Below are 27,913 nucleotides of genomic sequence, written 5' to 3'. Positions count from 1 at the left end.
AAGGGGCAGCAACTGTTGCCTATCTTCATCTCAAAGAAAATTAGAAAAAGATCTGTTTTCTACAACTCTCCTGATATACTTGGTTCTTGAAGCTCTGAATTCCTTTGTGTTGTTCTTTCATAGCTGTAAAGTCCAGAAATGAAGAATGAAGAATCCAGAAATGAAGAATTTGGTTATCTAACATTTTCAATTTACTGCCAGTACATACCTGCCCAAAAATCAACGTAAAAAGAACATTTGGAACAGGAAAAATATTTTATAGAAAACAAACATTTTTAAGAACACCACTTTCTTGTTTCAGGGTGAAAAATAAACGATGATAATCCTCAACATAACTGGTAATTATGTTTTCAAGTTACCTCAATTTTTCGTTCTATAAAGGACTAATACCAGAAAACCTATAGGGCTGAATACTTAATATGTGTATAAAACTAATTATAGTTAAACATGTAATAAGCTTTTATTTATCCTGTCTTTTGCACAGCCCATTTTGTCCCTCACAACATCTAACTGTTGTAGTACCTCACATATAAGAATCATATGGGTTTTAAGCAGTCTTAATAACCTAAAATTTCCAAACTCAAAATACTTTCCTCTTGTCTGGTAGCCAATCCTGTATCAAGAAATATCCAAATATTTAGTTCTGTGCTCTTTACTAAAACAAGTAAAGTAAGCAACGAGTTCTCTTTTCTAAAGGGGTCAATATTCAGGAGTCCCTTTCCCAAGAAAAATATCTAGTATGATGGAAAGCTTTTCTTCGATGACAGTTGTGTGTTACCTAAATTCCATTTCTATGCTTTCAATTTCTTTTAATTCTGCTAAAACCTAGCAATAGGTTAGTGTCTCTCTTCCGCTTTCCTCCCCTTCGTTACATATAAAAGTATGTTTTTCAGTTGGGCACGGTGTTTTACGCCTGTAATCCTAGCACTTTGGGAAGTCAAAGCGGGTGGATCAAGAGGTCAGGAGTTTGAGACCAGCCTGGCCAACATGGTGAAACCCCATCTCTGGAAAAATACAAAAAAATTACCCGGGTGTGATGGTGTGTGCCTCCTGTAATCCCAGCTACTCAGGAAGCTGAAGGAGGAGAATCGCTTGAACCCGGGAGGCGCAGGGTGCACTGAGCCGAGATTGCGCCATTACACTCCAGCCTGGGTAATGGAGCGAGACTCCATCTCAAAGAAACAAAAAAAAAAAAGAAAAGAAAAGTTCTGTGGATATGGCTTCTTATCACCAACAAGAATACCAAGGAATCTATCAGAATGTTACCATATTAGTATCATGACAAAGGCATTAACCAGCTCTAAGATTTGTAATCAACCAGCTCTAAAGTTTGTATTTTATAGATAAGGTCAAAATAGTGGTTTAGAGAGACTAAATAACTTCCTCAAGGCTACAGTTTGTAAATATCCCAGTTCGTATTCAAAGTAAGCTTTTTTTGCTTTAGAACTCTTCCCCAGGTCACTGTCTCTTCCATCAACTTCAACTATTTATAAATTCTCCCAAAATTCCCCAAGGGAGTTAGATTTGAATGATTTAAAGAGCAGAAACACAGGACTGACCGAATGATTCTCATTTTTTTGACTCTTGAAATTATTGAAGACGCCAAAGATCTTTCATGTGAATTTTATCTTTCCACATTTACCACATTCAAAATGTTAAAATATTTATTAATATATTTTAAAACGAGCCCATTACAAGTTAACATAAATAACATTTCAACAAAAATTACTTTCCCTCCAAAAAGTGAGAAAAGTAACACTGTTTTTTTGCGTTTTGCAAATCTCTTTTATGTCTAACTTAATAAAAGATGGTTGGATTCTCACAGTTACTTCTGCATTCAGTCTGTTGCTATATGTCATTTTGGTTAAGTATATAATGAAAATCTAGTCGGAAAAGGGAGAAGTATTTTAATAACCTTTTCAGATAACTGTAGATATTGGTAAACACTAAAACTCAACAAATGGTAGTTTCTTTTTTTTTTTTTCTTAAATAAATAGAGACAGGGTCTCACTATGTTGAACTAGGCTCAACTCAAACTATCCTTCCACCTGGGCCTTCCAAAGTGCTGGGATTACAGGAGTGAGCCACCATGCTAGGCCAGATAGTAGTTTCTTAAAGGATAGCAACATTTTGGAATCTGAAACCACATCAATCCACTTTTTTACTGTTAAAATCCATTGCTATATCTGGTATTTTCAAAGGCTCTTTTACTTTTGCTTGATTTTGCAACATCATGCATTGGTCATCTGCAAAATACAGATTTACTAAGTTATGCCCATCTTCCAAATGACATATTATACAACATTTTTAAATATTACAGTCCTTAACCACTGATATCATAAGGGAAGTTTTTTAAGTACTAGGAAGCTGTCAAACTCCAGCTGTCAACTTTTTAAAAATTCTAATTTTCACCCAAATTTTATCACTGGTAATAAATACTGTCAATTGTTTTCCTAAAAGTGACAAGCTCACTTCATTTTCAAGAAATACCTGCCAAATACTAAATGTGAAAAACCACAGTTTGCCAGTCGCATGGTACTCCATGAAATAAGCCACTCACAACCCAATCCCACAAATGCTTTTCCCTCATGACAACAATCACACCTCCGTAGGCAGCATAAATGCTTTATCCATGTTTATTTCATCACAAATTCTTAAAAATTAAAAAGACAAGTAGTCAAAAGCTAAGATTTAATAACAACAGGCGGGGCACGGTGGCTCAAGCCTGTAATCCCAGCACTTCCGGAGGCCGCCGTGGGTGGATCGCCTGCCATCGAGTTCGAGACCAGCCTGGCCAAAATGGCGAAACACCATCTCTACTAAAAATACAACCCGGGAGGCAGAGATTGCAGTGAGCCGAGATAGTGCCACTGCACTCCACCCTGGGCGACAGAGCAAAACTCCGTCTCAAAAAGATAAAAATACAATAATAAATTTTACTGCTTCAAGGGCATTCTCAAGTAAGCAGTTTGGTGCCACTGACTTGCTTTGTGCTAAGGTACCGTCAGTAGTTTTACCCAGCATTGCTTTTGAACCATCAGCGTATCAGTGAAAACAATAAATAGCATCTTACTATTATTTTGAAAATAATTATGACCTTGAGGCTCTCCTGAAAGGGTAAGAGGAGATCCCCACAGGTCATCCGCCCACACTTCGAGAACCGCTTTCCTATATTATACCACTAGTTCAAGATGGGAGTGGAAACTCTAAATCACGTTCGTCCCAAGAGTCCATGTACCTCCTTAGTTTGAGATACACCAACACAGCTCTGGAAAAGGGAAGGAAATCAAGGGCACAAGGTGTCATTTGTTTCAACATCTTGAACACTTTTATGTTAGACCAGTAATTTTCAACGTAGTGGTCACATTAATCAGCCTCAGCCGCAGGACTGCTCATTTAAAACTGTAGAGATGACAACTCCCCTCTGCTCCATTCGAATAAATTTGGGGGATGAGGCTCCCCCAAATTGTACGTTTAACAATCTTCGAGTTACTTTTTATGCACCCCGAAGTTGAGAATGATTGTACTAACAGTTCGAATTCAGAGTTTAAGCTCTCACACCCTGAGCAATGGTGTCTCGAAATTAATCGTTTGCCAAGGAGCAGCCCTCCCTGCCCCCTCCGTTTCCCTTTCCTCTAGTTGGGTAAATGCCTACAAAAGTAAAACCCCGGCCAGGAGCGGTGGCTCACGCCTGTAATCCCAGCACTTTGGGAGGCCAAGGCGGGCGGAGCACCTGAGGTCAGGCGTTCAAGAGCGGCCTGGTCAACGTGGTAAAACCCGTCTCTACTAAAAATACAAAAATTAGCCGGGCGTGGTGGCACATGCCTGTAATCCCAGCTACTAGGAAGGCTAAGGCAGGAGAATCACTTGAACCCGGGAGGCGGAGGTTGCAGTGTGCAGAGATCGTGCCACTTGCACACCAGCCTGGACGACAAGAGTGAAACTTAGTCTCAAAAAAAAAAGTAAAACCCCATTTCTGTGGAGTCTTGAGCTGCGGTGAGAGGTGTCCACGGGCTTGGAGGGACGGGCTACACCGCCTGCATCAAGACAGCGGCTGCTCTGAGATAGTCCAACTGCATCTTAATTTCCATTTTGAAAATGAGACTGGCCACCAAATGACTCTGAGGACTCATCAGCACTACCTTTTTCTGAACTAAGAATGTCCAAGACAAGTGCTACTAGCAGTTTGAGAGAATCCCACATCTGGAGAAGAAGGAAATCAGAACACGCAGAAAGAGGGAAAGCAAGTAGATTAATGACAGTACTCCTTTGCAAAAGCTGCCAAAAATCTAAAGAAAATAGTCCCCGGGATAAACATGGCGCCCACCGCGGCAGGACATAATCACCAGAAAATAGAGATTCTCCGCCCCATCCCATTTGATAAATCACGGCGCCATCCCTAAAGAAATTTGGGGGCCGAGGGAGGAGAGTTCGTAAACTAGCTGCAGTGCACTAAGGCTTAGGATGTACTATTAGACCAAGGAGAGATTACATAACAAGGCATCGGCTCAGCAATCACTCATTTTCCTCCTCCCGCTCAAAACGAGCGCCCCACTCCTTCTCCGAGCGGGGACCGGGCGGGGAGGGCCGCGCACCCCCACCCCCAGGGGCCGCTCCGCCGCCGCCCGCCCCCGCCGCCGCCCGGCCTCGCCCCCTCGCCGGCCCCTCCCGCCGCGCTCCGCCGTCTCGCCGCCGCCCGCGCCCCCGCCCCTTCCCCAGCGGGCCACCGCCCGCGCCCGCGCCGCCCACTCCTCCGAGACGCCTCGCGCCGGGCGTGCGTGTGGACGTCGGGCTGTGTGCAGGGCCGTGGGGCGCGAGTGCGCGCGCGCGCGCCGCGACGGGCGCCAGGGGGCGGGGGTGGCCGGCCAGCCGGCAGGCAGGGGCCTCCGCCGCCGGCCCTTCGCGCAGCTCCCGCGGCCCGGGGCGCACGCACACACACTCGCGCTCGCGCACCGCGCCCTGCGGCCGCCCCTGCCGCGGGCCGCGCCGCCACTCGCGGTGGGCGGGGGCGCGCGCCGCCGGCCCCCCGCCCCCACCCCCGCGCGTACCGGCCCCATCCCCCTCTCATTGTCTCGCCTCGGAACGCCTCGCCGAGCGAAAAGATAACGGAACCCCCGGGAGCAGGGGGTGGGGAGAGAGAAGGCTCGCTCGCTCACTCACCTCCCGTGGTCGTCGCCGCCGGTAGTCTGACCCGAGAAAGGCGCCGTCGCCTTAAAGGGACCTTACACCCGGCGCCAGAAGGGGGTGGGAGCAGGGAGGGGACAGGGGCTTGGGGGGAGACGAAGAAGAGGTAACCGTTGAAAGCTCGTCTCCCCAAGGGTGAAAGGAAGCCTCCCTCGGGTTCGAGTGATTTGGGGTGGATTTTTTTCCCGAGGGGGGCGGGGGGGGCCCCGAGGGAGGGGGGTGGGGGGGCCAAGGAATGCGGCTCCGTGTACGGGAGCTGGCGCGGGGGAGAGAGACGCCGACTCCCCCCACCGACCCTCTCGCCCCGCGGAGGGATACGGCTCGTCACTTCCGCCCTCCCCTTTTTCATGGCCTCCCAATTGGTCGGAGCGTGCTGCACGTCATGGGCTCATCCAAACCCCTGCCCGGGCTTCTTTTCTAGTCAAGTTTGGCTGGGCCTGCAAATAAATAAATAAAGGAAAATATTTTTTATAATGAAAAAAGAATAATTAGTTTCAGAAGCTGTATCTAAATTTTGGTGAGAAAAATGAGACTCCCAAAGAAAATATTCCCCAATTTACTTCCCTAGAGTTTCCAAGGAAGTGTTGGGAGGCTCCCCCACTTTCCACTCAAGGCTTAGACCCAGTCAAGAGGAGGACTTCATGATACAGGCCAGGTGGTGAGGCCCAGTGGCACCAACAACTGTCATTGGAACAAAGAACAAAATGGCACTCACTCTTTCTCAAGAGACACTCGGCCAAGTAGCCTTGTGGCTGTGGCCTTGTTTAAGTGAAGAACTTTTAAAAGCCATTTTGATCCTCATGCCCTTCTGGATCCTGGAAAGAAGTGGCACACGATTGTTAAAGCGATTATTGTGATGGAAACTGCTTTGCTTCCATTGTGACTAGATTCAGCAGAGATCCCCAGTTCTAAGAAACCACACACACTCCACATCCTTATGCTTTTTGCTGCAATCAAGGCTGAGATGGGTTGGCTCAAAGAAATTGTTTGGTCCACTCAAACGACCATCCACCTGTTTATTCTTCCCCAAACAAAAACTACCTCTTCTCAGGTAGCTGAGAAATTTTGTCCTTTGTTGCTTTCTGAGATTATAAAAATTAATATTTTCCTTGAATATTTGAAAATGTTTGCTATTTAAGCAATACACAAATGTTTGCTTCAAACCAAGTACTTGGTGCAGAAAGGGGAAATCCAGAATTATGTTTATTCGTTCTCTTTATATACACACTCCATTCGAACCACCAGACTGTGAAAATAGGCAGTGGAAGTAGGCATTCCAAATTGTATGCACCTGCCCGTGCACACACACATACACACACTGTGCACACACACATACACACGCTGCCACCACCTAGCTTCATTACATTTCATACCAAAACCATGTGAGTGATTTCCACTAGTGTGGGATGCTTAGGAAGGACTTCATTATTTGACTGAGAAGAATCCCTATCCTTCTGAAAATACTTCTGAAGACTTACCAGACCTGATCTGGAGAAGCAAGCCCATGTTAAGATTCTAGGATCAATCACCAAAAGACTATATGAAACTCAAATCCTATTTTATGCTGTCGTGTAATTACTTTAATTCATTATATATATCTACATTATGTATATTACATTACGTATTATTAACCTTTGAAAAATTCCAACATATTTTCCCATGCTCTGTCAATTTATTCTCTCAGCCAATGAGATCTAGCGCAGACTATGCCATATACCGTTGACCAATGACCATTAGCATGCTTTATTGAAAGTGGATCAGGCCGGGCGCGGTGGCTCAAGCCTGTAATCCCAGAACTTTGGGAGGCCGAGACGGGCGGATCACGAGGTCAGGAGATCGAGACCATCCTGGCTAACACGGTGAAACCCCGTCTCTACTAAAAAAATACAAAAAACTAGCCGGGCGAGGTGGCGGGCGCCTGTAGTCCCAGCTACTTGGGAGGCTGAGGCAGGAGAATGGCGTAAACCCGGGAGGTGGAACTTGCAGTGAGCTGAGATCCGGCCACTGCACTCCAGCCTGGGGGACAGAGCGAGACGCCGTCTCAAAAACAAAAAAAGAAAAAAAAAGAAAATGGATCATGCATCCATTCATTCATTCAATAAATATTTATTGGGAGCTGGGCATGGTGGCTCACACCTGTAATCCCAACACTTTGGAAGGCCAAGGGAGGAGGATCACAGCAGTCTGAGGCCAGCCTGGGCAACTTTGCAACATCCCATCTCTACAAAAAAAATTTTTTGTTTTGAAACAGAGTCTTGCTCTGTCGCCCAGGCTGGAGTGCGGTGGTGAGATCTCGGCTCACTGCAACCTCTGCCTGCTGGGTTCAAGCAATTCTCCTGCCTTAGCCTCCCAAGTAGCTGGGACTACAGGTGTGTGCCACGATGCCTGGCTAATTTTTTGTATTTTTAGTAGAGATAGGGTTTCATCATGCAGGCTGGTCTCGAACTCCTGACTTCGTGATCCGCCCGCCTCGGCCTCCCAAAGCACTGGAACTAGAGGCGTGAGCCACTGTGCCCAGCTCAAAATTTTATTTTAATTAGCTGGTTGTGGTGTTCCTAGATACTTGGAAGACTTGGGAGGATCACTTGAGGCCAGGAGTTTGAGACTGCAGTGAGCTATGATAACACTACTGCACTCCATCCTGGGAGGGACAGAGCAAGATCCTGTCTCAAAAAAAAAAAAAAAATTACTGAGTACATGTGCTAGGCACTGTTTTAAGTGCTGGGAATACAGCAGCAGCAACAACAACAAATCCCTTAATTTGTGGGATTTACACTCTAGAGGGAAAGAGACATAAAATATACACATAAAACAAATTGTTCTATTATCTATTGTTAAATAACAAATGACCCCAAACTGAGTGGCTTAAAACAACAATTTCATTATCTCTCATGGTTCTGGGAGGTAATTAGGCTCAGCTAAACAGTTCTCACTTGGAGTCTCCTATGCAGTGGCTAGGGCTGAAGTAATCTCAAAAGCTTCCTTACATGTCTGGAAGTTGAGGTTGACTGTTGGCTTGGACTGCAGCTGGGGTTGTTGGCAGAACATTTACAAGTGGCTTCTCCGTGTAGCCTGGGCTTCTTTATATCATAGTGGCTGAGTTCCAAGACTGAGTGCCCCAAAAGGACCAGACAGAGATGGTGACCTAGTCTCAGAGGTCATATAATATCACTTCTATTACAATTACAGGATGGAGAGCATAGATCCCCATCTCTCAGTGGGAATAGTGGAACTGTCACATTGTAAGAAAGTGTGTGGAAAGGGAAATCTTGTGGCCATCTTGGAAAATGCAATCTGCTATATATTATGTAAATAAATATGTAATATATGAAATGGTAATAGTTGCTATGAAGGGTAAAGGGCAGGATAGGGGAATTAGGCGTGTGGTGCAGACATGGGGGTGGAGAAGTTGCTATTTTATGTGGGGTGGTTGGAGAAGTCCTCATTAAGGTGACATTTGGGCAAAGACCTGAAGAAAGTGAAGCAAAGTTTAGGTTTTACCTGTAGTGAAAATGAAGCTGCTGGAGGATCGTAAACCAAGTAGTGACACGGCCTGACTCACGTTTTTAAAGGATCACTGTGGCTGCTTGTGAAGAATAACTAGTCGAGGCAAGGGCAGATGCAGGGAGACCAGATAGAAGGCTATTACAATAATCCAGGCGAGAGATGATGGTAGCTTGGACCAGGATGGGAGTTGTGAAGCTGCTGCTTCAGGTGGTTGAGTTCTGTGGTGTGTTATTTACTCCTCTGTAACCTGTTTTTCTGTCATTTAGTTTGTGTCCTGGGAGACAGTTTTGACCCATAATGTCCAACAAAATGAGTGATGGTGCTATGCCTGCTACCAAGAAATAGAGAAAGACTATCCTGCTGAATGTAAAAGTGGGAGTTCTGCAGGATCTGGAGGCACCTTTGAGGAAATGGGTGAGGAAACAGAGGGTAAAGATCAATAGGCAATTAGGGAATGGAGTGTCTTTTGACGTTGTTAAAGGTATCCTGGCTGGGTGTAGTGGCTCATGCCTGTAATCCCAGCACTTTGGGAGGCCAAGGCTGGTGGATCACAAAGTCAGGAGTTTGAGACCAGCCTGGCCAACACAGTAAAACCCCATCTCTACTAAAAATACAAAAATTGTCCAGGCGTGGTGGCACATGCCTGTAGTCCCAGCTACTCGGGGGGCTGAGGCAGGAGAATCGCTTGAACCCGGGAGGCAGAGGTTGCAGTGAGCCGAGATCATGCCACTGCACTTCAGCCTGGGCGACAGAGTGAGACTCCGTCTCAAAAAAAAAAAAAAAGGAAATGATGAGCAAAGACATTTTACACCTTCAGAGGATTTCAAGAAAACTCTGCCACCTTACAACACTGGTGCAGCACTTCAAAAGAGACTATACAGTTAACACTTCTATTTCCAGAAACGTATTCCCTGTGCTAAAGAGGGAATGCCCATATTAGTTTGGACAGTGTTGGAACATTTTGCTGTCTTCAGCTAAAACACAGGTTTCTGGAGTGAAGTAACAGAACTGATAGCTTTGGTCTCTCTTTTGGACCATCTGGATAATGGCTTGAACCATCTTGATGTTGATGGGAAACCCAAGTAGTAGGACAAATAACCTGAATCAGATCCTTAGAAATCGACTCATATGTGCCTCTATAACATACTGGGGAGGAGTCTGAAAGCCAATCCAATCTGATGTGTTGAAGAAATTGGATCCTAATAGTGGTACTCCTAAAAATTATCCCAGTCTTCAGTAGCCAACTTAGAAACTTTTTCTAAGAAAGGAAGTCAAAGGTTAATGGATGTCCCAAGCTGAGCTTTTCACAGTTAGATAGCTGGAGAGTGTTTCTTTTCTACAGTTTATGGAAATACTTATTTGCTTCCTTGGCTTATGGTTTCTGCCATGAGTTGAAAATTGGGGCTGGGCGCAGTGGCTCATGCCTATAATCCCAGCACTTTGGGAGGCCGAGGCAGGCAGATCACCTGAGGTCAGGAGTTCAAGACCAGCCTGGCCAAAGGTCTTTAGTGGAGATGGTGAAACCCCATCTCTACTAAGAATAAAAAAAAAAATTAGCCAGGTGTGGTGGCACACACCTGTAATCCCAGCTACTTGAGAGGCTGAGGCAGGAGAATCACTTGAACCCAGGAGGTGGAGGTTGCAGTGAGCCAGGATTGCACCATTGCACTCCAGCCTGGGCAAGAAGAGTGAAACTCCATCTCAAAACAAACAAACAAACAAACAAACAAAACAAAAAACCCAAAACAACAACAACAACAAAACACACAAAAGAAAACTGGAACCACCTGTAGCTTGGAGAATATCAAAGAAGAGAGACAAATGATTTCAGCATGTCTTCAAAAGCATGAGTCATGGATGCCCTCTGTGGCATCATTTTGCTAATATGCAGATCTAATCACTTATCATTCAGGTTCAGTGTGAGGTTGACTGGTATGTGTTGGGGTGGGGAGTAGGGAAGCTCAGATGGTGAGGTTAGTCCAGGCAGGAATAAGCTTTGTGGGAGATAATGCCAGATTTCTTTAAGAAATGGGTAAGAGCCAAACACGATGGCTCACGCCTGTAATCCCAACACTTTGGGAGCCCAAGGCGAGCGGATTAGAAGGTCAGGAGTTCGAGTCCAGTCTGACCAAAATAGTGAAACCACATCCCGACTAAAAATACAAAAAATTAGCCGGGTGTGGTGGCGCACACCTGTAATCCCAGCTACCTGGGAGGCTGAGACAGGAGAATTGCTTGAACCTGGGAGGGGAAGGTTGCAGCAAGCTGAGATCACTCCACTGCATAGCATCCTGGGCCGCAGCGTGAGACTCTGTCTCAAAAAAAAAAAAAAAAGAAAAGAAAAGAAATGGGTATCCCACTCTCTATAATGTACACTTAGGGTTGTCAAAGCTGGGAACTCAAAGAGAACTACTCATTTCGGAAAATGTAAGAGAAAAACAGTAGACATTTTTACCATCTGAGCAGCTCCCAGATGGAAAAGATGGATAGCTGATTGCACTGAGCCTGGGATTCAGCATGTGTGTAAGTCAGCATGTGTGGTGGAAAGGAAAACACTGAGGTGCTTAACTTGACAGGCAAATTGCCATGAAATAAAGGGCAAGTGGAGATCTACATTTGACCAATGTCAAATAAAAAATGGGGAAGTTAACAGCTATGGCCAGATTTTATTTAGGAATATTATTTGCTACCTTCTTATGTTTAGAAGAGTTGGGGACTTTCCTAGAGACACAGGAGGTGAGAAAACGCCTGAGGAAGTTCTCAGACTGGGTTTCTAAAGGAAGAATTCTTCATTAGCTTTCAGTAAGAAGCAATTAAGATCTCTGTCTTCAAAATATATTTCATAAGAAATGCATGAGCAGCAATGTTATCGTCATCAAGACCTCACTGTGAATTGCTGCATGGTTTCATAGGAGGTAATGATTTAGTTTAACTTTGAATTAGATTAATATTTTAAAGAGATACCCAGAAGCAAAGCTATACTTGTCTAGTCTAGGTTGTTGCTACGGAGTTGACCAGGTATGGTTATCAAGTAATTAAATTGACTCCATAAAGCTTCATGGCAAAATAAATTGGACTATTTTATAGACATGCTTGATATATGACTTATTCCTGATAATGAATTACAGAGTAAAATGTAATAAAAAGTTCCTTTTCCTCTAGCATACATTCTTTTTAAATTTAGCAGTGTTTATATTTTATTGTAGTCATGGATAATTTTCAGAATGCAACTGTGGATAGTAAATAGCTTTCCAATTCATTTTTTTGAAGGATATGATGATTAATGTTGTTTTACAGATGAGAAGACTGAGATATCATTCAGAATTAATTTTTTTTTTTTTTTTTTTTTTTTGAGACTGAGTCTTGCTTTGTTGCCCAGGCTGGAGTGCAGTGGCATGATCTCGGCTCACTGCAGCCTCCACGTCCCCAGTTCAAGTGATTCTCCTGCCTTAGCCTGGGATTACAGGTGCCTGCCACCACGCTCAGCTAATTTTTGTATTTTTAGTAGAGATGGGGTTTCACCATGTTGGCCAGGATTAAATTTTTTTTAAAGGTTTCTGGTGTAGATAAGTGGTCATGTCTATTTGGGTCTTCTCTTATTACTGAATATGTACAATAGGAGTTAGAGGTGGCAAAGGGGCCATCTCCCATGACAGCAAAAGATCCATTTTTAATGCCTTTTCTGTTACCTGAAACATAAAGGTAATAAAATCTGACAATGTGAGAGTGCTACGATTCACCAGTTTAAAAACATTTTATACGAGGATAATGATTTAACTTTTGTTCATCCAGGAAATAATTCTCATTTCTCAGTTTTCACGTAAATGTAGCTGTGTGTGTATAAGTGCTGTACATCAGGTGTGAATATGAGTTTTCTCTTTCCTATGTACCTTGCTTCCTGGCAGGCTCTGATCTCTGTTTCTCCTATTCAGAGATCTTATTCCTAGCCTAGAAAAGTGAATCTTGCCAGGCGCGTTGGCTCACGCCTGTAATCCCAGCACTTTGGGAGGCTGAGGTGGGTGGATCACGAGGTCAATAGATCAAGACCATCCTGGTTAACACAGTGAAACCCCATCTCTACTAAATATACAAAGAAATTAGCCGGGCGTGGTGGCGGGCCCCTGTAGTCCCAGCTACTCAGGAGGCTGAGGCAGGAGAATGGCATGAACCCAGGAGGCGGAGCTTGCAGTGAGCTGAGATTACGCCACTATACTCCAGCCTGGGCGACAGAGTGAGACTCCGTCTCAAACAAAAAAAAAAAAAAAAAAAGAAAAGAAAAGAAAAGTGAATCTTAACCTTTTCTGCATCATGACCCCCTCAGAAATCTCTATAAAAGCTATGAATTATCTCCCCCAGAAAAATGCACATTTGTACATACACACAACATTTTGCAAGCACTTTCAGACTTGAATCCTGTTTCTGGGTGTGTTCATGAACCCCATTGGATAAGATGCTTCTGGCCAGGCACAGTGGATCACACCTGTAATTCCAGCACTTTGGGAGGCCGAGGTGGGTGGATCACTTGAGGTCAGAAGTTCGAGACTAGCATGGCCAATATGGTGAAATCCCGTCTCTACTAAAAATACAAAAATTAGCCAGGCATGGGGGTTCAGGCCTGTAATTCCAGCTACTCCTGAGGCTGAAGCATGGGAGGCGGAGGTTGCAGTGAACTGAGATTGTGCCACTGCATTCCTCCCTGGGTGACAGAGCAAGACTCTGTCTTGAGAAAAAAAAAAAAAAGAGATGCTTCATTCCCTGTCTTCCTAGAGAAATGATACATTTCTCAATAATCCTATATGGACATATGTGCCCAAAGAACTAGAGTTTCTTCTCACTCTTAACATGTGGCTTATTATTATTATATTACTATTACTATATTACTATTATTATTATTATTGAGATGGAGACTCACTGTGTCACCCAGGCTGGAGTGCAGTGGTGTGATCTCAGCTCACTGCAACCTCTGCCTCCCGGGTCCAGGCAATTCTTCTGCCTCAGCCTCCCGAGTAGCTGGGACTACAGGTGCGTGCCACCACACCTGGCTAATTTTTGTATTTTTAGGAGAGATGGGGTTTCACCATATTGGCCAGGCTGGTCTCGAACCCCTGACCTTGTGATCCACCCACCTCAGCCTCCCAAAGTGCTGGGATTACAGGCGTGAGCCACTGTACCTGGCTATTACTATTATTATTTTTCTTCCTTTATCTTTGCCCAAGATGTTCTTCGACATCTAGGAAAGTCCGGGAACCTCTAGAACCCCAAAGATGATCAGATAGTCTAGCTACTTCAGCCAGTAAAGTTGATATAATTGGCATTAAGGAGGTTATTTTGATTCTCCAACCTTGCAAGAATAGTGGCTCTCCTGGGATGCCTGCCTTTACTACATTGACTGTGGCTCACTGAATATTCATGTACTCTCATTTCCCAGCCTCTCTTGTAGCTGTATCAGGGCCCCAAGATGATTGAGTCCTTGTAAATGGGAATGTAAGTGCAATTGATGGATTACTTCTGGCCCAGAATGTTATTCTTAGCCTAGAAAGTGAATCTTAACCTCTGTGTGTGTGTGTGTGTGTGTGTGTGTGTGTGTGTGTGTGTGACGGAGTCTCTCTCTGTCCCCCAGGCTGGAGTGCAGTGGCGTGATCTCAGCTCACTGCAAGCTCTGCCTCCCAGGTTCACACCATTCTCCTGCTTCAGCCTCCCAAGTAGCTGGGACTACAGGCGCCTGCCACCACGCCTGGCTACTTTTTTGTAATTTTAGTAGAGACAGAGTTTCACCATGTTAGCCAGGATGGTCTCGATCTCCTGACCTCATGATCTCTTAACCTTTTTTTTTTTGTATTTTTTAGTAGAGATGGGTTTTGCCATATTGGCCAGGCTGGTCTCGAACTCCTGACCTCAAGAATGTTCTGGGCCAGAGGTAATCCACAAATTGCCCTTCAATTTAAAGGTTGATATGCCTTCTCTTTTCCCATGAAATGAGATGGTAGAACCACAGTGTGGAAGCATCCTAGATTCCCGAGGCACCCCATAGAGTTGAACTAGTGAGTTGCCCAGAATACAGCAGACTTTACCAGAATAACAAAAAAATTTTATTGTGCTAAATCTCTGAGATTCCAGGATTAATTAGTTAATGTAGGATAGCCTAATTATACTGACTAATAAATGGGTATAAAGGTTGGACTGAAAAAATACGAAGTTCCCAGGACACTTTTATGGTTAAGAATGTGAGACAAGGCCAGGTGCACTAGCTCATGCCTGTAATCCCAGAACTTTGGGAGGCCAAGGAGGGAGGATTGTTTGAGTCCAGAAGTTCAAAAGCAGCCTGGACAACATAATGAAACCCTATCTGTACAAAAAGTAAAAAGTTAGTTGGGTGCCGTGGTGCATGCCTGTAGTCCCAGCCACTGGAGAGGCTGAGGTGGGAAGACTGCTTGAGCCCAGGATTTTGAGGCTGCAGTGAGCTACGATTGTGCCACTGCACTCCAGCCTGCGTGGCAGTATGAGACCTGTCTCTAAACAAAACAAAACACAACAAGAAAGAATGAGAGACAACGTGGTGAACTGGATAAAGCCTGATATTAGTTACATTCCAGGGTTGTTATATTAGAGATATAATATATAAAATGCCTAGGCCAATACTTTACAGTAGTTACTCCATAAATGGTAGTTTTTACTAATAATTCTTAAGATATAAATATTTTATGGGACATGATAAAATTTGACTATACTCATGGATGACAGGCTCCCTATTCTGATTCTTCCCGAGATTTCTTACCTTAAGGTATCTCTTCTAAATACTTTGGGTCTTGGGCTCGAGCATCTTTTATAAAATTGCTTGAAGTAATAACTTCCAAGAAATACGTAGTTATTGTTCTTAATCAGTCAAGCATTTAGTAAAACCTTACTATTTCTTCCACATGTTAATTAACAAAATATCATAATAGGTAATGTAATATTGCCATGTGTTAATTTGTGTGGCCCAGGCAATTAAAGAACATGACATATAAAATGATGTTAAGTGTACGAGACAGACAGTACCTTCAGGGAAGAGATAGGAAAGATCTGTGCAGGCTCAAGTCTTCGGGGAAAAATTCTTGAAAGGAGTGGACTCAAACCTTGTCTTAAAGAAGGGGCAGGATGTAGATAAATGGGGGAAAAGAAGAAAGGCATTCCAGGTGGACAGCAGATTGGTAAAGTTACTATCAAAACCCACAAAGAGGCCAGGCGCGGTGGCTCATGCCTGTAATCCCAGCACTTTGGGAGGCTGAGGTGGGCGGATCTCGAGGTCAGGAGTTAGAGACCAGCCTGGCCAACATGGTGAAACCCTGTTTCTACTAAAAATACAAAAATTAGCCGGGCATAGTGGCGTGCATCTGTTATCCCAGCTACTCGGGAGGCTGAGGGAGGAGAATTGCTTGAACCTGGGAGGCAGAGGATGCAGTGAGCCGAGATTGTACCACTGCACTCCAGCCTAGACAACAGAAAGAGACTCTGTCTCAAAAAAAAATAAAAAACCGAAAAAACAAAAACAAAAACAAAAAACCTAAAACGTTAGGTTGAATCATGTAAAATTACTGGGCTTTTTTGTGGGTCAAAAACAATCTAATATCAGCAGTTTCATATCATTTGACCTAATAAAAGCAGCATTTGCGGAATGATACTCTGGAAGTTTCAACTGTATTGGTAATGTTTCTTTCTTTTTTTTTTTTTTTTGAGAGAGTCTCGCTCTGTCGCCCAGGCTGGAGTGCAGTGGCCGGATCTCAGCTCACTGCAAGCTCCGCCTCCCGGGTTTAGGCCATTCTCCTGCCTCAGCCTCCCAAGTAGCTGACTACAGGCGCCCGCCACCTCGCCCGGCTAGTTTTTTGTACTTTTTAGTAGAGTTGGGGTTTCACCATGTTAGCCAGGATGGTCTTGATCTCCTGACCTCGTGATCCGCCCGTCTCGGCCTCCCAAAGTGCTGGGATTACAGGCTTGAGCCACCGCGCCCGGCCATGTTTCATTTTTTATACTGAGTGGTAGGTTTATAGATTCTTTATATTACTTCTTAATTTTTCTTGTGGTTTTAAATATTTCATAATCATCTTTTTAAAATAATTTAAAGATTAGCAAAAAAAAAAAAGAGTTAAGTCTCATCAAATAATTTAAACAATCTCTTTATGTAATGCTTATTCTCATTAGGAAAATAACACCTGGTTTTCTCAACATCCTCAGACATTCATCCTTTTCTCCAGCTTTTCTCCAATGTGGTGTCCAGTTGTATTGGGGACAAGCATGGCTTGTGCAACATTATGATAAAGAAGAATCCAGAGGGCCGAGTGTGGTGGCTCACGTCTGTAATCCCAGCACTTTGGGAGGTTGAGGCAGTGGATCATATGAGGTCAGGAGTTCGAGACCAGCCTGTCCAACATGGTGAAACCCCGTCTCTACCAAAAATACAAAATTAGCTGGGCATGGTGGAGTGTGCCTGTAGTCCCAGCTATTTGGGAGGCTGAGGCAGGAGAATCGCTTGAACCTGGGAGGTGGAGGTTGCAGTGAGCCCAGATCCCGCTATTGCACTCCAGCATGGGCAACAAGAGTGAAATTCCATCTCAAAATAAATAAATAAATAAAAATAAAGAAACAAGAAGAATCCAGAGACCCCAAGTGGAATGTTCTTTGACTCTTCTGGCATCTGGGACAATGCCCCTTCTCCATCTGCCTACCGCTTGCCCCACTGGTGTTCGCGGTTGAAATTTGTGGTTCAAGACCATGTGGATACAACTTGTGAGGGGTCCCCACTCAGGTTGCCCAGGCCTCGTGGCTCTCTCTCAACCTCCTTTCAACTCTTTGGCTCTACAGGTCCCTCTAAGTTTGTCTGAGGGGCCCCTTTGGTTCTGAACTTGGAGTGGTTCACTCTGCAGTCCTCACTGCAGTGTCACCTTGCCCCACTAAGGCTGCCTCCTTCAGCAAACTTCTCAGCCACTGTGGCTCTCCCTCACAGCACCCCAGGAAAGCGGGACTTCAGGGTCCCCTTCTGCCATACTGTAGTTCACTCACACTTTTATCTGATGTGCCGCACCACAGGAGGGTACAAGGCATGCCTGACGTGGTGGCGCATGCCTGTAATCCCAGCTACTCGGGAGGCTGAGGCAGGAGAATTGCTTGAAGACAGAGGTGGAGGTTGTGGTTAGCCGAGATCGCGCCATTGCACTCCAGCCTGGGCAACAAGAGCAAAACTCTGTCTCAAAAAAACAGAAAACAAAAAACTAAAAACTGTCAATAATTATTATTTTAGTTATATTATTATTATTGTTTTATCATTTTTGTTGTTGTTATTAATATCCTGAGTGAGCAAGTGGGTCACTATTGACAATGGGGAGTGTTTCCCAACCATCAACACTCTCACCCACACATACACTTAGGCTTTCTTTTTTTTTTTTTTTTTGAGATGGAGTTTCGCTCTTGTTACCCAGGCTGGAGTGCAGTGGCACCTTCTTGGCTCACTGCAACCTCTGCCTCACGGGTTCAAGTGATTCTCCTGCCTCAGCCTCCGGAGTACCCAGCAGCTGGGATTACAAGTGCCCGCCACCACATCCAGCTAACTTCTGTATTTTTAATAGAGACCCCATCTCTATTAAACCCCTTTCGCCATGTTGGCCAGGCTGGTCTTGAACTCCTGACATCAAGTGATCCACCTGCCTCGGCCTCCCAAAGTGCTGGGATTACCGGCATGAGCCACCGCAAACGGCCCAATTTGGGCCTTTTAATCCAAATGTTAAGCTAATGAAAATGGCTGGCTTGGAGTGTGTGTAATGGGGGGAAGGAATGGGTGTAAAGATAGAAAGTTTCAGTAACAAACTGGAGTCCTTGTTAGCACGACAGAGAGCTCCTCTACTTGAGAAGGGACAAAGTCAATTCAAGACCTTTGGGCTTTCTGGCTGGATGTGGTGGCTCATGCCTGTAATCTCAGCACTTTGGGAGGCCAAGGCGGGTGGATCACCTGAGGTCAGGAGTTTGAGACCAGCTTGACCAATATGGTGAAACCCTGTCTCTACTGAAAATACAAAAATTAGCCAGGTGTGGTGGCGTGCGCCTGTAATCCCAGCTACTAAAGAGTCTGAGACAGGAGAATTGCTTGAACCCGGGAGGCAGAGGTTGCAGTGGGCTGAGATTGCGCCACTGCACTCCAGCCTAGACGACAGAGCAAGACTCCATCTCAAAAAAAAAAAAAAAAAAAAAAAAAGGCTTCAGGTTTTCATATAACCTGTAGGGGAGAATAAAATTTTAGAAATAAATAATAAGGGAAAAAAGATAAATAAAAATTCAAATTTTAAAATTAAGTAAAATAGATCCATGGGGGTATCTGATGACATGATATTCCAGCAACTCAGATTTCTCCGGGACTGCACTGGAGGCAGATCTTTCAGGCACATTTGTAATATGTCCACTGCCCAGGGGACAGGATAGAACAAGAGCCATAGAAAACAAGGGGAACTTGGCAGAATTGCCTTTGTATTTTAAGTTATAGCTTTCCTAACTGAAACAATAGCTTTGAAAGAGACAAATTATTCACAAATTATTAGTAGGAAATGTTGAGATGGGAAGATGATAAGTAAGAAAGGTAATTAAACTCTGTACTATTTTTAAAATGAAATACTAAGTACAGATGAATAAATTAAATGACTTTTCAACCTTTCCAATCTAAGCAGCCTTAAAAATTTCCACTATCTAGCACAGTGGTTTTTAAACATTTTTTGACAGCCACCCACAGTAAAAAGTATATTCTACATCTTGACTGGTTACACACAAACACACAGTACTTTTTCATGATTCAGATTTCATGAAAGACTACTGATACTCACTATGTGATAGCTTTTTATTTTATTACACCTTTTTTTTTTTTTTTTTTTTTGAGACAGTGTCTTGCTCCACTGCCCAGGCTGGAGTGCAGTGGCTTAAAACATGGCTCACTGCAGCCTCGAACTCCTCAAGCAATCCTCCTGCCTCAGCCTCTGGAGTAGCTCTGGGACCACAGAAGTGCACCACAACACCCGGCTAATTTTATTTTTATTTGTAGAGACGGAATCTCCCTATGTTGCCCAGTCTGGTCTCCAACCTGGGGCCTCAAGTGATCCCCTTGCCTCGGCCTCCCAAAGTGCAGGGATTACAGCTTGGGCCACTGTGCCCAGTCCTTCCTTCCTTCATTCCGTCCTCTCCTTCTTTCCTAATACTGCTTGTCAAACTGATTTTGCCACCCACGATTTGAAAAAGAAGGTCTAGTGGATTATCCCAATCATTAACTATTTCTGTGGGTTAGCTTTCCTTTCCAGAATACAGAATAGAATTCAGCAAACTGCCTCAAAGAGCAGTTTCTAGATTTGACTTCTGCCTCTAGGGTTTATGAAGTCATTCTCAGGTGACCTGGATTTCCCTACACGTGCACCTCATGACGTGGGAGCCCGGGGTAGGGAGGGATAGATAACATGAGAATCAATAGAAAGAACTGCAAGGTCTGAAGACAAGCACCATTTGTCTAGTGGAGTCTATTTTATATCCAGTTTTTAAAAAATCTCCATTTAAGATATTTAGCTTCAACGTGCACCTTGACCAATTAATCCAACAAACAAAACTCTGGCTTGGGGGCCCAGTTACTAATTTTCAAGGAAAGAGACCTCTGTTTTTAGAACCAGGGCTCTCCTGGGTCCCTCCCACGTCCCCAGCCCTTCTCTGGCCTTGGGTAACTTTTCCCTCCAGTTTGGTGGAAGGTTACATTAGAAGAAAATAGTCCCTACCGTCTAGAAACTTTTCAGGAAAAAGGGCGTTGGACGTGCGGGTGGGTGGGTATACCGGGAAGGGACAGCTGGAGCCGCGAACGCACCGGGGCCCGCGGCGCGTCGGTGTGGAGGCCGCGGGGCGGCAGGAGGCACTGGGAAGCGAGGGTGAAGAGCACCGGACCAGAAAAGGGCAGTGTCCGCCCTGCGCTCCTCTGCTGCCGCCGGCAACCCGGGAGGGAGAGGCGAGGCTCTGTAGGGTGGGATTCGAGGTCTCCTGAACCCTCGAGTGGGCTTGGGTTTTCAGGAGCCGCCTTTTCTTATTGACCATTTCTCTTTGTCATCATGATCTCTTGGCCTCAGACGGAGTTAAGGGAGCCATAGTAGGAGTGCAGAAAATGAAGTGACCTGGAGGGAAAAATATTTAATGATGTTAATATTTAATGATAATATTTAATGATATTATATATATATATTTAATAACATTTAATGATAATAAAAATATTTAGTGATGTTTAAAATATAGTTTTTCCTACTTCCTTTTTCTCTCTCAAATCAGTTTAGATGTAAATAACATTTTAACGGGGCCCAAGATCAGGCTCCCAGGCTCTGGCTTCTGGTCTCACTTGACTCTAGAATAAGATTTTGGTGTGCTGGTAATTTTGCCAAATGGAGGCCTACTCCCCAAGACATCACCCTGATGAGTGATGAACATTTCTGTAGGTGATGACTTGGAGTTGTTTTATTTCATTCTAATACATGTCCCTGCTTCAAGTGGGTAAAATTATACTTAGCTCAGCCCAGGTTTAATTCATATTATTTAAAAATGTCAGTGGAAAGTAATTTACGAGCTTCTCTTTATTAAGATTTTGGAAATTTTGCTTTATTGAACTTGCATTTTAAGTATTTTTTTGCTGTGTTCTTAGCGTAGATAGAAAACAACCTCTCGCTGTCTCCTAGTTGGCCCTGTCAACAAACATTTGGGAAGTTCTTAGCTCAGAATGCTGTTGAGTACAACAAATTAAACAATCTGATGTACTTGTTAATTTCATTACAAACGGCAGTTAGGATTTCATATACATATAGTCTGTACCGTGCTATATACCAGAAATCTTTGTAAATATAAACTCCTTAAATATAGGGACCCAGTTTTATTCTTCAGTGAAAGGGAGTTAATCTCCTTTTGGTGTTGTGCATTTAAAAGGATTTAGGATGTAAGAGGCTCATTAAATGATAGCTGTTAGTATTATTTATCTTGATATCTTCCAAATGGCTTTGCACATGGTGAACACTAAGAAATATTAGTTGAATGAATGAAGGTGCCACGTCCCATACTGTAGTATACACAGAGAAAAGACCAGGATGGGGACTCCAGCGCAGTGATTTCATTTCATCAGTGAAGCTTTGTGTGGAAGTGTCCCTCCTGCAGCCCTTTTACCAGATGCAGGCTCCCTTGACCTTGGATTGTGGATCACTTAAAATTTTCAGGGGAAAAAGTGTGCCTAATTAGCTAGTAGGACCTAACCTCTTGTCAAGATGGAACTTGAAAAGTTTGTCTAAGTATGGAAAAGCTAAGCTCATTTGACACAGATCACGGGAAGAAAGATTTCTACATGTTATTCAAGTTATTCACGTCAAAAGCGATTAGGGGGCCCCAGCTTCCATTACATCATTCATTAGGAAAATGTGTGCTGGAAGCTCTGCAAATCACATGATTTGATGGAGGCATTGAGACTGGGTTTCTTGTGTGTCTGCCCTGGGCCATATTCAGTTTTTAGTATGCTTGGAAAAGGCTGAAGCAGAACATGGAGATCTAGTTTATTTTAATGCCGTCAGACGGCTAAATGGTGGAAACTTGTTGAAGAGATTTACTGAGCTGTTTCCTTAGACTGAAGACTTCAGAGAATTAATTAACAGGGTTCTGAGAGATACAACATGCCAGACCCCTACTGACTCATAAGAGTGTACTTGCTTACTGATATGATGTGATAGCTGAGCACAGTATATGTAAAGCTGCAGGGGAGTAATACAAGAGCAGTGCTGATGCATTCTAAGACATGCAGGTCTTGAGATGAGAACTGGCCGTGACAACTGAGTCAGCCAGGCACTGGACTCATTTCCTTTTGCTTACCCACCCTGAGCTCAATAGAAGCACAGACGTTGACAAGGTGCTGAACTATTTGGTGAAAATGAAGTCACAATTTTGGAAGAGCTCCACTGATTTTGATGTGTAGGTATTGTTTCACGCTTTAGCTGTTGCTTTTAAAATGCACACCTTAAGATGGTTCTCGCCGGGCGCAGTGGCTCACGCCTGTAATCCCAGCACTTTGGGAGGCCGAGGTGGGCGGATCACGAGGTCAGGAGATCAAGACCATCCTGGCTAACACGGTGAAACCCCTTCTCTACTAAAAATGCAAAAAATTAGCCGGGCGTGGCGGCGGGCGCCTGTAGTCCCAGCTACTTGGGAGGCTGAGACAGGAGAATGGCGTGAACCCGGGAGGCAGAGCTTGCAGTGAGCCGAGATGGCGCCACTGCACTCCAGCCTGGGGGCAAAAAAAAAGGCCGGTGCGGTGGCTTAAACCTGTAATCCCAGCACTTTGGGAGGCCGAGGCGGATGGATCACGAGGTCAGGAGATCGAGACCATCCTGGCTAACATGGTGAAACCCCGTCTCTACTAAAAATACAAAAAACTAGCCGGGCGTGGTGGCGGGCGCCTGTAGTCCCAGCTACTCGGAGGCTGAGGTGGGAGAATGGCGTGAACCCGGGAGGTGGAGCTTGCAGTGAGCCGAGATTGCGCCACTGCACTCCAGTCTGGGCGACAGAGCGAGACTCCGTCTCAAAAAAAAAAAAAAAAAAAAAATGGTTCTCAGTTATCATGCTATATCTATGCCATTTCATTCCTAGAGCAAGTAACTTAGCCTAAAGTGAACCACATCTATAAGAAGACAAATATCCCTGTAGAGACATTTGTAGATAAATTGTGGAAGTATTCTAAAATTTTTGGCCAGATTTTGGCGAATGTTTGAGTCTAGTTGGTACAGAAAGTACATTCTGTTTTATGAAAATAGCAACATTGACGTGAAAAGATATCATTAATGTATATCTGTAGTCAGAAATTGAATGTGCCCTGGCTGATTACAATTTATTTATTCACTTAATGCATATTTATTGAGTACAAGGCCTTAGAGATTCCTCAGTTCTTATAATCTGTAACAGTGCCATTCCGTAGGAATGTAATGAGAGCCACACATATAATTTAAAATTTTCTAGTAGCCACATTAAGAAATTTAAAAACTGATAAAATTAATGTTATTAATATATTTTATTTCACCAAATATATCTAAAATATTATCCTAATACATAATCAATATAGTTTTATTGTTGTTTTTTGTTTTTGTTTTTGTTTTTTTTTGATACAGAGTTTCACTCTGTCACCCAGGCTGGAGTGCGGCGACACAATCATGGTTCACTGCAGCCTCAACCTTCTGGGCTCAGCTGCTCCTCCCACCTCAGCCTCCTGAGTAACTGAGACCACAGGCATGTGCTACCAGCTAATTTTTTGTATTTTTTTTGTAGAGACAGGATTTCCCATGTTGCCCAGACTGGTCTCCAACTCCTGGGCTCACGCGATCCACCTGCCTTGGCCTCCTGAAGTGTAGGGATTACAGGCGTGAGCCACTAGAAATTATTAACAAATTATTTTACATTCTTTGTTTTGAATTAAGTTTCTCGAATTTACTTACAGCAAATCTCACATTGCACTAGCCACATTTCAGGTACTCAAAAGCTACATGTGATTAACGGTTACCATACTGGGCAGTCCATGTCTAGAGAGAAATACAGATGTGTAATTTGTAAACAGGTAAACAGATAATTTCTTTTCTTTTCTTTTCTTTTTTTTTTTTTTTAAGACAAATTCTCACTCTCCCAGGCTGGAGTGCAGGCTCAGTGCAGCCTCCACCTCCTGGGCTCAAGCGATCCTCCCACCTAACCTCCCCAACGCCCCACCCCAGTAGCTGGGACTACAGGCGGGCACCACCATGTCCAACTAATTCTTATAGAGATGGGTTTTCACCATGTGGCCCAGACTAGATAATTTTAATTAAATGTAATAAAGGCTATGATGAGAAAAGTACACTCATCCCACAATGAGAGCATATAAAAGGGGCTTAGTTCCTCCAGTTTTTCCTCCTAAAATCTCACAATTCTCTCTGCTTCTCTGCATCCTACCTGCCATGACTCTAATCTAATCCAGATTATCTGTCTCCTAGACTTGCACAACAGCTTCCGAAATTGTCTGCCTGCATCTATCCCTGCCCCTATTTGCAGATAAAGTGAGCTTTTAAAAACCCCCTTCAGATCATGTCATCCCTCTGTTTAAAACCTTAAATATGTGATGAACACATTGGACAAGTGTGAGATGATGTACATAAAGCACCCAGCCCAAAGGTTCTGCTCACTGAGTTTAGTTCTTCTCGCTTCTCCCTTTCACTCTCTTTTTTCTGCCTCTTACTTTCCTCCCCAGCTCCTTCCTCTTATCACCTATCAGTCTCTTATCATCTGAATTTCTTTTTTCTTTCTTCCCTTGTACTTGCTTTCCATTTTCTTTTCTTCCATCTTTACTTTCTCTTCTCCCTGCTTTAGTTTATTTTAATATAGAATTTAAATAGATTTAGAAATTCATTCTTTATTTACTTCTGAGTTCCAAATTCTTCATTTAAAAATCAAAAGAGCACCGGTCACGGTGGCTCACGCCTGTAATGCCAGCATTTTGGGAGGCCGAGGCAGGCAGATCACCTGAGGTCAGGAGTTCGAGACCAGCCTGGCCAACATGGTGAAAACCCATCTCTACTTAAAATACAAAAATTAGCTGGGCGTGGTGGCAGGCACCTGTAGTCCCAGCTACTCAGTAGGCTGAGGCGGAGAATCGCTTGAACCCAGGAGGCAGCAGTTGCAGTAAGCCGAGATCACGCCATTGCACTCCAGCCTGGGGGACAAGAGCGAGACTCTGTCTCAAAATAAATAAACACATAAATAAAAATAAAAATAATAAAAAGAACTTGGCCAGGCGTGGTGGCTCACACCTATAATTCCAGCACTTTGCGAGGCCAAGGTGGGTGGATCACTTGAGGTCAGGAGTTCAAGACCAGACTGGCCAACATGGTGAAAACCCATCTCCACTAAAAATACAAAAATTAGCCAGGTGTGGTGGTGCACGCCTGTAGTCCCAGCTACTGAGGAGGCTGAGGCAGGAGAATTGCTTGAACCTGGGAGGTGGAGGTTGCAGTGAGCCAAGATCATGCCAGCCTGAGTGACAGAGTGAGACTCCAGCCCGCACTGCAGCCTGAGTGACAGAGTGAGACTCTGTCTCAAAAAAAAAAAAAAGCTTGACCTTTTATCAGGATTAAATTAAGATGCTTTTTACTTCAGCATGGTCTTCAGTTAACTTTTTTTGTAGGTTGCAGAGCTTCTTTAGAAAAATGCATATAGTGTCCTAGAAGGAGGAAAACAATCCCCTTCACATTTTATAGGGAGAAAACGGTGTAGTCACTTAGAAAGGGTCATGTGGTGATTTGAAACAAGTCAGAAGAACCCAGGCTCTCACCACAGCCCTTCCTCTCTTAGGCAAATTTCTGCCTGCTGGCAGTAGAGCCATGAGGCAAGTTAATTATTCAGTGTCTGTGGAGGTCAATAAATAAATGAAATACCTAATTAAATAAACTTTTGGAGTGCTGAAAGCAGGCAGTTTCCTTAACTTAACACAGTTCCTTTGGAGGACCAGTTCTCTTCCTTGAAAGAACAGCCAATCTAGCCATATGGGCTGTTTTCTTTTAGTTCTGAGAAGGTGGATTTATGACCCCCTGTGTACTCATTTTTCTGTTTCTGTCTCTGACATAGACAACTCTGCCAGGTGCCAGCACTCCTTCTACCTCCGCTGAAAGCAAGGAGACATCCTGAAATTACAGAAGGAAGAAAGGAAGTTACAATTCAAGAAGGACTTCTTGCTGCCAAGGCATGGTAGACACCAATACAAAACAAATGAGGGAGGGTTTTAGCCTAGAAAACATGTCTCTGTGGAGAAAAGACCCCCCATCCCAGGTCTGGTCCAAGGGAGGGCCTCCCTCCGGTAAGGCTTGGGCATTCAGATTCAGAATCAACAACATTTGTTGAGCAGATACTGCATACAAGACAGCTCCATATACATCTTCTTCTATACTATTTTAATCTAAGAGAAGCCTTCCGACGTTTTCCCAAATGGAATCTTATCTTGAAATGAGACTCTGCAGACTTAAACCAACTACAGAAACACTTTAGTATTAAGGTATCACCCACGCTGAAACATTTTTCCTAGCTTTGACCATTGCTCTGTGAATATCCAGAGCCTGTTTACCACATTCCATTCCAACAACTTGTTCTTAATCTCTCACTTCAGAGATTTACTGAGCTCTTTCTGAATAGAATTACTCTTGTGAAAGAAACAGTAGCAGCATGTTAGTTAGGATAGACTAATAGCCATAACAAATAGACTCAAATAAGAATAATGGCTTGCCCGGGTGTGGTGGCTCACACCTGTAATCCCAGCACTTTGGGAAGCCAAGGTGGGAGGATCACTTGAGGTCAGGAGTTTGAGACCCGCCTGGCCAGCATGGCGAAACCCCTGTCTCTACTAAAAATCCAAAAAAATTAGCTGGGTGTGGTGGCCGGCATCTGTAATCCCAGCTACTCAGGAGGCTGAGGCAGGAGAATCACTTGAACCCAGGAGGTTGAGGTTACAGTGAGCTGAGATCGTGCCACTACATTCCAGTCTAGGTGACAGAGCGAGACTCTGTTTCAAAAAAACAGAAAAAAGAGAAAAAAGAAAAAAGAATAATGACTCAGATATAATAGACATTTATTTCTTGCCCTTTGGGTGGCAGGGCACTTCTCCATGCAGCTATTTCAGGAATTCAGGATATGAAGGCCTGTCATGCAAAAGGCATGGAAGAACATATGTGGGAAATTTTTATGGGCCTAGAAGTAGGGTACATCCCTCGAAGTGGGCTCCACAGATTGGTGTCGGTTTGCAAATAGTTTGTTACTGGTACTTGACAATGTAAGAATAGAAATGGAAAGTAAACCTTTAGAAAGCTTTATAGCAATCTGGGGCCAGGCGCAGTGGCTCACGCCTGTAATCCCAGCACTTTGGGAGGCTGAGGTGGGTGGATCACTGGAGGTCAGGAGTTAAAGACCAGCCTGGCCAACATGATGAAACCCCATCTCTACCAAAAATACAAAAATTAGCTGGATGTGGTGGTGTACGCCTGTAGTACCAGGTACCCAGGAGGCTGAGGCAGGAGAATCGCTTTGAACCCAGGAGACGCAGGTTGCAGTGAGCCAAGATCACACCACTGCGCTCCAGCCTGGGCAACAAGATCAAAACTTCGTCTCAAAAAAAAGTTTTATAGCAATTTTGATGGAGTAATTGTTGAAT

The 27,913-nt window shown here is 44.0% G+C and overlaps 1 protein-coding gene across 8 annotated transcripts in view; it reads right to left on the bottom strand.

The window, feature by feature from the left end:
• The window catches only part of POGZ (pogo transposable element derived with ZNF domain), a 56,774-nt gene extending 51,586 nt beyond the window's left edge, over positions 1 to 5,188 (bottom strand). For 4 of the 8 annotated variants that reach the window (XM_065545974.1, XM_065545976.1, XM_065545977.1 and 1 more), the window contains exon 1: positions 5,161 to 5,188. The gene's annotated coding sequence lies outside the window, so the exon portion shown is untranslated. Of the gene's footprint in view, positions 1 to 1,027; positions 1,736 to 5,160 lie in introns of those variants that run through there. The other 4 variants (XM_065545975.2, XM_073995461.1, XM_015457354.4 and 1 more) reach the window with 2 other exon arrangements.
• Between the last annotated feature and the right edge of the window lie 22,725 nt (positions 5,189 to 27,913).

Source organism: Macaca fascicularis, chromosome 1 (assembly GCF_037993035.2).
Source record: "Macaca fascicularis isolate 582-1 chromosome 1, T2T-MFA8v1.1".
NCBI lineage: Eukaryota > Metazoa > Chordata > Mammalia > Primates > Cercopithecidae > Macaca > Macaca fascicularis.
This window is presented reverse-complemented; position numbering and strand designations above follow the sequence as displayed.